Raw genomic sequence first — 11,032 nt, 5'->3', positions numbered from 1 at the left:
AAACAGAAAACCAACGGCAAAAGACTCTAATGGTCCATCATTTTGATTCGTCGTTTTCTTTTTTAGCTTATTTCATTATTTATAATTTTTTTCCCCTTTTTGTCAGATGATCATCATTTATCCCCAGTGAGTTTTAAGCTCAGGGAGGATTGAGCCGTGACGGGCGTTAGAAGTTGGTTCTACGCTTCTGTTGTTCCGTCAGCCAATTTGTCAGTGTATAAGAGTTCATGAATTGGAATAGACATTGTAATAGGTCAGCCAATGGGAATTGTTTGGTGACATAGACAGTTCAGAGCCTGGGCGTGGCTTAGCTTGACTGATTTGTATATAAGAATTGCTTTGTCCTTGCAATATAGCCTCTGTATATATAGCTTCTGTGATTATATTGATTCTGTGCTTCTGGATTCTGCTGCATGGGTATTGTATACATGCATCATGCTTTATATTATTGTATATAATGAAGTTTCTTATATAAATGAATCCTGCTGATTGTGTGCTGGTTGGATTGCTGCAAACTAACAGGTTATGGGCCCAGAGCACACCAAGCACACAGTAAGACTGAACTATAATTAAGCTGAAGGACACCCCGTGTTATAAGTAAAAGAGAAGAAGGCTGAGAAAGCTTGCAGAATGGCTGTTGATTTCAAGGAGAACTCTGCCTCGATTGGGGCAGAAGAATTATATTATTTGGGCTGCAAAATTGGAATGCTTCCTGAAGGCTAAGAAGCTTTGGGATATTGTTATTAATCTACTCCAGGCAACATTAGCAGCAGCAGATCAAAGGCAGCATGATAAGGCACTGGCCTACATCATCTTAAGTTTAGAAGGTGAACAATTCTTGAATGTAGCTGATTTAAAAACTGCAAAGGAGGTTTGGGTGAAATTAAGAAGTGTGCATGTGAGTACGTCAGCATATAATATTGCAGAATTATTGAGGCAATTGTACAGAGCTAGACTGTTACCGCAAGAGAATGTGGAGAAGCGTTTGCTATGAACACAAACTTTATTTATTGAGTTGGAACAGTATGGACTGCAGATTCCTGTGAATCTCAGAAAGTGCTATCGGTGTTAAAGAGTCTTGATGAAATGTGGGACATTGTTTCCGCTGTTTTTGAGTGCAAACCAGAACCGGATTTACAAATGGAAAGCCCATAAAGCCCGCTTGATTTCAGAAGAAAGCAAACACCGTTTTAGAAAAAGCCACAAGGAAAAATTCCTGAGGTGGTGGCCCCAAGGAGCAGAGAGAGAAAAGCAACAGAACAGGATGTCTGCATAGACCAGATTAACAGAAGAGACCAGATTACGGCCCATCAAAGTTTTTCTACAAAGAAAGAAACAGAAAAGAAGACAATAGCAGTGCTTCATCTGTGATGACAAGACTCATTTGAAGAAAGACAAAGAACAGATGGAAAGGCTGCTTTTTCAAAAGCTATTGTAACAGCAGAGGTAAACGATTAATAGACATTGGGGCTAGTCAAACAATTGTTAATAATTCTAAATTGTTTTTTTTTAGAATGGATCCAGCTGGAGGAGATGCAGTAGCCTTAGTAAATGGCCAGAAAACTGGGAAGGGCAGTGTGGTGATTCCATGTCTGAAGAAAAAGTTTAGCAATATATTGTGCATGCCTGAAATGGAGCACACTGTATTTTTTGGAGTGTAAGACGCACCGGAGTATAAGACGCACCAAGGTTTTGAAGAGGCAAATTAAAAAAAAAGTTTTTGCACTCTGCAAACCTCCCAAAAATGGTGGATTTTTCGTGAAAATGGGCCCATTTCCCCCCCCCCAAAAAAGAGCATGAATATCCTTTAGGAGGCTTATAGAATGTCCCTGGGGGCTGGGGAGGCAAAAAATGGTCTGTTTTTTGCTCATTTCTGCCCTCCTCAGGCCCCGGGAGCTCTTTGAAAGCCTCCTAAAAGCTATGCATGGCCATTTTGGTAAAAGGGGTAGGGTTTTGGGAGGCAAAAATACTGTATTCATTGTATAAGATGCACCCAGATTTTCAGCCTCTTTTTTGAGGCAAGAAGGTGTGTCTTATACTCTGAAAAATACGGTAATTTGTTGAGTGTCTCCAGTCTAGACCAAAAAAGGATTTGAGACTACATTTGCAAATGGGAGGTGTCTCATAAAGAGAAATGGGAATATGTGTGCATAGGGCATAAAAGATGATAATCTTTACGTGTTGCAGGGACAAAAGGTTCAATGTGCCCAAACATTTGGAAATGTGGCACAACATGATTCACGTGTTCATCTGTTGCGCAGAAAGCTTGGCCAAGCCGGCTTCAGAGTTTTGCAAAAGATGCGGCAGTTTGGAGAAGGGTTAAATTTAAAAGGGTGTAAGGCATACTTGGACTGTGCAGTATGTAAATCATCTAAGTCCAAGGTACTTCCTGTAAGCAAGAGTAGCACAAGGCAGACAACAAGATCTCTGGAGTTGGTACATGCAGATTTGGTTGGGACAATGCAAGCAAGTTTGGAAAGAGCAAAGTATGTGCCGGAGATGGCTTTCTCCCATATAGCACAGCTATAGATGACTACAGCAGGTTTGGTTTCTGCTATTTACTAAAGAGTAAAATAGAGGTGCTACAGAAATGTAAGCAATGGGCAAGCTTCGTAGAAAGGAGATATAAAAAACAGGTACGTCAGCTACAAACGCCGGAATTCATGTCAGCAAGTTTTCAACAGTGGTTGGGACAGTTAAGTTTAAAACACAGATGCACAAATCCGTACACAGCAGCTGAGAATGGCGTGGCTGAGAGAAGGAAAGTTGTCTTACAAACAACGAACTACTCGCTGCTGGAGGACTCTAGTCTGAGCAGATCATATTGGGGTGAAGCCACGTTGACTGCTAATTATTTAGTCAATAGGCTGAGGCGTTCCTCTATTAATGATACTCCATATGCTGTGCTATATGGGAGAAAGCCTCTCCGGCACTTTTAAGGGTATTTGGAAGCAATGCAGAGGTGCATATTCCAAAAGTTGAACCAAAAGCTAGAAGCTCAGGTTTACGGGCTGTGAGACTGGCTTAAAGAGCTGTCGCTTTAGCAATGGAATGATCCACTTAGTGATGGTGACCCACTTAGTGATGGTGTTTAGGACGTAGATACTGAAAAAGAGCAAGAAAAGGACTCGGGAGAAGACGATGACTCCGATATGAAACAAGAGAGGGTTGAAACACAAGGGCAGTCAATGCCACGCAGGTCAGAGTGATGGAACAAGGAGATTCTACTTAGTAAAGTAAAGGTGTTAAAATGAGTGAAGAAACTATCAGGAAGTGTTGGCACTACCCAAAATCAAGCAAATGAAACGGAAAGAAGCCATGGACAAAAAAAAATATGCAATCCATGGGTGAACGTGATCACATCTATGACTTTGCCACAGGGTTGCAAAGCTGTAGAAAGTAAGTGGGTATACAAAAATGCTATCCGATAATGCGGTCCAGTCTAAGGCAAGGTTAGTGGCACAAGGTTTTTCACAAAGGAAAAACGTGAACTATGATGAGATATTCACACCAACTAAAGAGTATAAGCTCGGCACCAGCGCTAGCAGCAGCACGTGATCATAAAATTTAGCATTTTGGTATAACCACAGCATTCCTCGGTGCAGAATTAGAGGAAGAAATTTTACACGGTTCAAGCACCAGGGTACGAAAGCAAAAGGCCTAACACTGTGTATAAAGAGGTTTAGAGGTTTTATTTGCATTTGTAGGCCGCCCTTTTCCCCGAGGGGACTCAGGGCGGCTCACAGAAAACCAGGGAAAGGGGAAATACAACATTGAGACAACAACACATAATAAAATAATGAGCAACATGCATACAACATTTGGGCGGGGTAGAAATCCTTATCCCCAGGCCTGACGGGCGAGCCAGTTCTTCAAGGCAGTGCGGAAGGCCTGGACGGTGGAGAGGGTACGAATCTCCACGGGGAGCTCGTTCCAAAGGGTCGGGGCTACTGCTGAGAAGGCCCTCCTCCTTGTGGTTGCCAGCCGACACTGGCTGGCCGATGGAATGCGGAGGAGGCCTAATCTATGGGATCTTATAGGTCGTAGGGAGGTAATTGGCAGAAGGCGGTCTCTCAAGTAAGTTGAACAAGGCCATTTATGGGCTGAAGCAGTCAGCCAGGAATTGGAATGGCTGTTTAGGCAACAGCATTGAAGGGTCTCGGGTTCAAGAGTTGCAAGGCCGCCGTTTGCATATACACTGGAAAGTTACAAGGTGGGGGGGTTGTCAATTATTCGCATTTGTGGATGGTCTTTGTTTCATGGAAAAAGATTTGTCACAGGTAAAAGAGTTTGCTAACCCATTAGAGAGAAAAAGAATTGAATTAAAAGATCTGGGAGAAATAAAAAACTATCTTGGTGTGGAGGTACAAAAAAACTGAGAAAAGTGGATATGTTCTCAGTCAAAGAAAGAAAATTGAACAGCTGTTGGAGAGAGATAACATGAAGGATTGTAATTCTTCTCCAACACCTATGAGCACAGATTTTCATAACAATTGGGGTGAGGGCAAAAGTGAAGCCTGTGATCGAGAGATATATCTGTCACAGGTGGTCCAGACCAGAACACAGCTTGTGCAGTAAGCATCTTAAGTTGGTTTACTGCTGCACCAACACAATTGCATTGGACGAGTATAAAAAAGGATCATCGGGTATTTGAAGGGAACTATGAACTTGAGTCTTCAAATACAGGTCTGGGAAGAATTGAAATGTTATGTTGACAGTGATTATGCTAAATATGTAAAAACCAGAAAGTCCAATTCTGGGATTGTTGTATTATTTGGATGGGCTTTAATTGGTTGGAAGTCCAGAAAACAAAGAACTGTTGCCATTTCTACGGCAGACACAGAATTTACTGCTCTGTCTGAACTGTGTTCAGAGGTAACAGTTCGTACAGCTGTTAACAGATTTAAACATAAAAGAAACTGAAGCTGTAATGACGTATGAGAATAATGCTGCTTGCATTAAAATGACAACAGGTGACAGAGGAAAGAATAAAAGCAAGCATGTGGATATTAAATACTGTAATGTAAGAGAAGCCATCAAATGCAAATTAATTAGCTTGCTTCACTGTTCTTCAAAGGATAATCTGGCAGGTATAATGACCAAGCCATTGGGTGGAGTGCACCATGGGAAGAATATTAAGTTATTCGGTTTTATGTCTATTCCAGTCAGTGTATGAGAGTTCATGAATTGGAATAGACATGGTAACAGGTCAGGTAATGGGGACGGCTCGGAGCCTGGGCATGGCTTAGCTTGACTGATTTGTATATAAGAGTTGCTTTGTCATTTGCAATATAGCCTCTGTATTATACAGCTTCTGTGATTATATTGATTCTGTGCTTCTGGATTCTGTGATTTCTGATTCTGGCTTCTGCTGCATGGGTATTGTATACATGCATTATGCTTTATATTATTGTACATAAAGAAGTTTCTTATATAAATGAATCCTGCTGAATTATTTACTTGTGTGCTGGTTAGATTGCTGCCAACTCTAACAAAAATTTTAGGCAGTCCTCGATTTACATCCATCAATGAGCCCCCAAGCTTCCATTAAGTGAGATGGTTGAGGGTTGCCTCATTTACTACCATTCTTGGCCAAGGGGGTTAAGTGAATTGGGCTTCCCCGTTGCTAGATGTTTGCAAAAGAGAATCGCATGGCCCCAGGACACCGAGACTGTCATAAATCTGATTTCTTTGCTGAGCATCGGAAATTCTATCAGGTGACCGTGGGAATGCTGCAATGGTCGTTAAGTATGATAAATGGTCATAATAATCCAGGTCTTCATTTTAACAACCTCAGAAGGATGGACGGCTGAGTCAACCTTGAGTCAGGATCGGACTCCTCACTGTGGGCAGAGTTAGCCTGAAATAGAGGATGTTCCTCGACTTGTCACCACAATTGAGCCCAACATTTCTGTTCCTAAGTCGGACATTGGTTAAGTGAGTTTCCCCCCATTTTATTTTACTTTTTTCCCCCAGTTGTTAAGTGAATCACTGCTGTTGACTAGTTAGCAGCCCCGTTGTTAAGCTAATCTGGCTTCCCCCTTAAATTTGCTCGTCAAAAAGTCGCAAAAATGGATCATGTGAGTTTGGGACACAGCAAGTCTGAAACAGTGGCTGAGCAGCTGAGCATTTTGATCACTTGATCATGGTGACCCTACAAAGATCATAACCATGAAAAACGGCTCTAAGTCGCTTTTTTCAGTGCTGTTGTAATGTTGAACAGTCACTAAATGGACAGTCATAAATCAAGGACTGCCTGTAATTAAATTTAAAAGTTGGAGCTGTGCGATTGGGCAGTGCACCAGAAGTGCACCATTATAGTTGATCAGTTAATGAATGCTGGCTCCTGCCTGAGGCAATCTGCGCTCTGATTGGTCGTTTTGAGCATGGAGGGGGAGTTCCCCTTTCCCCCACCTTTTTTCTTCTATCTCCCCTGTGTGATCTGTGATTTACCTCACAATGTACCTCACGATTTACCTCATGATTTACCTCACAACGCTCCGGTTTGCCTGACCATCTTGTTTGTGGTAAATATAGCTGTCAAATACATTTATTTATACAAAATGACAAGTTCATGTCAGCTTCTCTTGAGGCAGCTGGGTGCTGCTACACTCTAACTCCGTTTGGACACAATTGCACAATTCCTTTACACCGATGTGCCAATGATCTGCTCCTTGGCTGCCTGAATGGGAAACGGATTTCGCCTTGTCCACATTCCTTTGAAAGATATTTCTTCTCATGGGCAATATGCCTCCCCACCGCCCTATATAGCTGACCGATTGGTGAGTGCTGGCTCCTGCCTGAGACAACCTGTGCTGTGATTGGTTGCTTTCGGGGTGGAAGGGGAGTTCCTCTTTTTTCCTGCCTTTTTTCTTCTGTTCTGCCTTGTGCACTCTGTTGTTTACCTCATGATTTACCTCATGATGCTCCTGTTTGATTGACTATCTTAGCAATAGCAGTTAGACTTATATACCGCTTCATAGGGCTTTCAGCCCTCTCTAAGCAGTTTACAGAGTCAACTTATTGCCCCCACAGTCTGGGTCCTCATTTTACCCACCTCGGAAGGATGGAAGGCTGAGTCAACCCCCCAATCTTGCTTGCAGTAAACATAGATGTCAAATACATTTATTGATCATAAAACAATAAATTCATGCCAGCATCTCTGACTCCATTTGGACGCCGGCTGAGCAATTTCCCCACACTGATCTTCCAAATTATCCGCTCCTTAGCTGCCTCAATGGGCAATGGATTTCATCACATTCATGTTCCTTCGTAAAAAATTTTCTTCACACGGGCAATATGCCTCCCAGGCGCCCTATAAAACCTGGGAAGACAGCCACACCCTCTTCAAAGATGGTGGAGATCTCTGGTGCTTCTTCCTACCCTGCATTAAGCCGTGGTTCATTTGAACCATGGGTTCTGATCTTGACTTGGAGGTCGCCTGGTTCCTGTGAGCCTCCGTTTCAAACTAAGGGAGTTGGAAGACTCTAATCAGGTTCAAGAGCCGAGGTGGTACACTGGTTAAATGCAGCACTGCAGGCTACTTCAGCTGACTGCAGTTCTGCAGTTCGGCTGTTCAAGTCTCACTGGCTCAGGGTTGACTCAGCCTTCCATCCTTCCGAGGTGGGTGAAATGAGGACCCGGATTGTTGTTGGGGGCAATATGCTGACTCTGTAAACCGCTTAGAGAGGGCTGAAAGCCCTATGAAGCGGTATATAAGTCTAACTGCTATTGCTATTGCTATTCAATGATTTACAGTTGTGTTTCTCAGCCTTGGCAGCTTAGGAGGGGAGGGAGAAGAAAGGGAAGGGAAAGGAAGGAATCAAATCAATCACAATAGAGCTGGAAGGGACCTTGCGGGTCTTCTAATCTGTTATTGGCAGATAGACTCAAATTTTTCCTTAACAAATTTATACACCCTGATCAGAACGGCTTCCTGCCATCAAGGCATTTGAAAGACAATGTCAGAATTATTTTGGATGCCTTAGAATATTATGAAGCTCGGCCAGACAAACAAGTGGCCTTTATGTTTCTTGATGCACAAAAGGCTTTTGATCGGGTAAATTGGAATTTTATGTTGTCACAACTAGAAAACATGAAGTTTGGAGAAAGCTTCTTAAATGCAATTCGGGCAATTTATGTACGGCAAACCGCGATAATATTGGTAAACGGAGAAGAGGCGGGTGACATTGAGATTGGTAAAGGCACAAGACAAGGATGCCCGCTATCCCCCCTACTGTTTATCCTCACATTAGAACCCCTTCTTAGAATAGTGAGAAGTGATACACAAATTAAAGGGTTACGAGCTAAAGCTCAGGAATTTAAGGTCCAGGCTTTCGCCGATGACCTTGTTTTTATCCTGGAGGATCCTATGGCTTCTGGGATACAACTTTTACGTAAAATAGAGGAGTACGGTAGGATAGCGGGGCTACGTATAAACAAAGAGAAGACAAAACTGTTAATTAAGAATATGACTCTGAACCAGAAAAGGGAAGTACAAAGCCTGTTAGGGATCAATATGGCCCACAAAGTACAATATTTGGGAATTTGGCTTACGGAGAGATGTTCCTCTATCAAGGTAGATAACTATATGAAATTGCTACAACAGGTATCCAAAGATATGACTAATTGGAGTAGCAAACAATTGTCTCTGATGGGCAGGATTGCGACAGTCAAGACATATGTATTACCAAAATTTTTGTTTTTGTTTCAAACGGCACCAACTAAACTGGACAATTTTTTTTAAAAAATCTTTGGAGATAATAGTGGCACAGTTTATATGGCAAGGCAAGAAAGCACGAATCAAAGCCCAAACTTTGCAAAAACGCAGAGAACTGGGAGGCTTCGGAGTACCCAACTGGGAAGCATACTATAACGCAGCAATCATGACATGGGTGAAAGATTGGGTGATGTTGAATAGAAGGCGCCTATTGGCTATAGAGGGACATGATCTCCCCCAGGGATGGCATGCCTCCCTCTGGCAAGAAAGAGACACCCCCTGTAGGTACTTCGTGGGACATTACATTCGGAAGATCTTGATGGGGGTCTGGGAAAAAATGAGGAAAAAATATTATCTTAGGGTTCCGTGTTGGTTGGCACCATTAGAGGCCTTAACGCATCCGAGTGTATTTAATTGGACAAGAAACATAACATATAAAGACATCATGACAGAAGATGGCAACATGAAAACAAAGATGGAATTAGAGCAACAGGGCAGGAATTTGGAATGGTGGGAATATTTACAGGTTAGAAACAGGTTTAAAAGTGATAAGGCACGTTTCGGGATCTACCCAAACCCCCAGGGGCTAGATAAGATCTTGTTTGGTGGAGACAAGAAAATGTTATCGAAGATCTACCAATTTTTGACCTGCCAAGATGCTAATGAAGAGATGGACAAAAGCCTTCTAATAGCATGGGAGAGAAACCTAGGCTATGAAATTGAAATGGGCAAATGGTGGGATCTATGGAGTAAGACCATTAAACTTACAACATCTACTGCATTCAAAGAAAACATATACAAGATGGTTTATAGGTGGCACTTCCCCCCAACGAGGTTAGCCAAGATGTTTCCTGGGTTATCTCCATTGTGTTGGAAATGTGGAAGAAAGGACGGCACATTCTAACATATTTGGTGGTCCTGTACTGAGGCCACGAAATATTGGAAAAGGATTAAAAAAGGGTTAAAAGAGGTTACCGGGGCAAACATGGAATGGAGACCCGAGAACCTTCTACTAAGCATTAAACCAGAAAACATAAGCAGTTCAATATGGCATTTGAGCCTACATATAATTGTGGCCGCAAGAATAACCTATGCACAATTTTGGAAATCCACTACTATACCGTCGGAAGATGCCATAATTAAAAAGATCTATGAATGTGCAGAAATGGACAGAATGACGGGTTGGCTGAGGGATAAAGGAGAAACGGAACATTATCTTAGCTGGAACCTATGGTATATGTGGGCGACAAGGAGAACAGCAGGGACTTAAAATGGGGAAAGTTAACATAGGTACCGTAATAGATCCCTGAATCTTGCAATGAAAAGATGTGGCTTAGAGACCTAATAATGAGGAAAGAAAGAAAAAACTGGGCTGTGAATGACTGTCACCGTGGGGGGGGGGGGGAGGGGGGGTTGTATGTTTAAAACGGCATTTGTATCTGTATGTTTTACTTTATATTGTTATGTATGATTTGTCTTGCTTATGTCGTTGTATTTATGTCGTTGTATTTTTCTTCCTGTTTTTTAAAGGTAATAATGTTTAATAAAAATTATATTTAAAAAAAAAAAAAGGAAAGGAAGGAATCAAATCAATCACAATAGAGCTGGAAGGGACCTTGCGGGTCTTCTAATCTGTTATTCTGTTTATGGGATTCCTGCTTGAGCAGAGGGTTGGACTAGATGATCCCCAGGCACTTTCAACTTGCCAAGGATGACTATCAGCTGGATGGACACCTGGATGGATGGATTGAAAAAATGGATGGATGAATGGGAGAAAGGGAGGGAGGGAGGAAAATGAAAACTCAGTGCTTCTCAACATGCTGGCTGGGGAATTCTAGACTTTGAAGTCTACCCACCTTCAAAATACAAAGGATGAGAAACAGCTAGATGGGCAGATAGACAAATGGATGGATGGAGAGAAAGAGACCAGAGCTTCTCAACATCATGCCTGAGGCATGCTGGGAGTTGAAGTCCACCCATCTTCAGGTTGCCAAGCTTAAGAAAACACTCTCCTGGAGACAGTGAAGATCTGGATTGGGAGGGGGGACCATTTCCATTAAATCTTGGCTGTGGGGTGTTTGTCTTCACCCCTGCCTCCCCCCAAAAATCTGGGTGCTCTTTCCCCCAAACACCCCAGGAGCCTCCCTCCCCCTTGATGAAAACAGAGAGCTGGTGGTCAGCCAGAACTTGGAGCCGCCTTCAATCCCTCTTGAGCGAAAGCAAAAGTAAAAGCGAAAGTGAGTGGCCAGGCTGGAGGAAGATTCCTCAGGCAGCTGAGGAATCAGAAAAGGGGAAGGTAAGGGGACTCAGGAG

Source organism: Thamnophis elegans, chromosome Z (assembly GCF_009769535.1).
Source record: "Thamnophis elegans isolate rThaEle1 chromosome Z, rThaEle1.pri, whole genome shotgun sequence".
Lineage (NCBI taxonomy): Eukaryota > Metazoa > Chordata > Lepidosauria > Squamata > Colubridae > Thamnophis > Thamnophis elegans.
The sequence above is the reverse complement of the archived record's forward strand: the minus strand, read 5'-3'. Positions refer to the sequence as shown.